Raw genomic sequence first — 1,212 nt, 5'->3', positions numbered from 1 at the left:
CTTAGTTATATAAGTCGCGATGTTATTTCAAAGTTTCTCAATTCGTCGAATTGTCGCCCGAGTTCGCTCATTGCCATATCGCGGACGTGCCCGGGAGTTATTTAAATTAACCGAAGATTACAGGCACTCGTGTCGGCGGCGCATTACGAGTCCCTTTAAGCGCGGTTACACGCTCTGAAATTTATATCGTTGGGCAATAAATCATTCGCAGGTACACAGAGCGAGAGATCGACGATCGATGGTTAAACATTGCATTTACCGATCGACAAGCGCGAAGGAATTCCAAAGTACGCAACAACGTCTAAAGTGCAGACCGGGGAACCATTATTTCCCTCGTTATCTCGTTTCATACGACGAAACGCTTTCAAATCGAACCGATGCCGCAACCTTCCCTCGCGAAGTTCATCGATTTCATCGAGGAAATTCCACGACAATCGGCGCAACCAGCCGATAGTCAAGTCCGAGGATTGCCAAATCCCACCTTCCAGCGAGCATTTGTAGAAAGTAAGTTCCCTAAGTATTTTAACGATCGATCCGATCGCTGTAAGGCACCGACTCCTTAAATCTATCAACATCATACACCGCGAGTCTGGGAGAAAAAGGTTTCCAAGGTTCTGAAATGTGGAAACATCTCGAGGGAAAATCGGCGATATTGATGAAACTTTGGTGTACGGTTAGCACTCGAAAAAATATTGGACACGTTTTCGTTTTTTATTGCCAATCGTTCACATTGAAGGGCTAAAAATCGCTCGCAAAGATGAGGGTAATATACACTTTTGTGAAAGTACTAAAAGTACTAAATTCGTCGATTTTCACCCGTTCGCCGCGGATGACTATAGACATAAAAAAATACGTGTCGAATATTTTTTCGAGAGCTGCTATACACTAAAGTTTCATCAAAATCGGTGATTGTCACTTGCAGATGTTCCCTCGCAACTCCCAAATTTCGCGACGTTCGTCCTTTCGTGTTTCATACAACACAAATCGTAACTATCTTGGTTGATCTTGATCAGAGGCAAAGACGAGACGCGTCAATAAAAGTGCCATTTTATCAGTGAAACTTTGCACTTTCACAATACCCAATACTTCCCAACAGTTCCAATCACCCGCACTCTCCGCGTACCACTCGAAGATTCAACAATTCTCACGTTCAAGGGGAACGTTCCCAGAAGTGGCGTAACGCAATCGTCCGGGAAGAGGAACGGACGCAAG

Source organism: Habropoda laboriosa, unplaced genomic scaffold (assembly GCF_001263275.1).
Source record: "Habropoda laboriosa isolate 0110345459 unplaced genomic scaffold, ASM126327v1 scaffold86, whole genome shotgun sequence".
In the NCBI taxonomy this organism is placed as follows: domain Eukaryota; kingdom Metazoa; phylum Arthropoda; class Insecta; order Hymenoptera; family Apidae; genus Habropoda; species Habropoda laboriosa.
Note: the sequence above shows the minus strand (reverse complement) of the source record.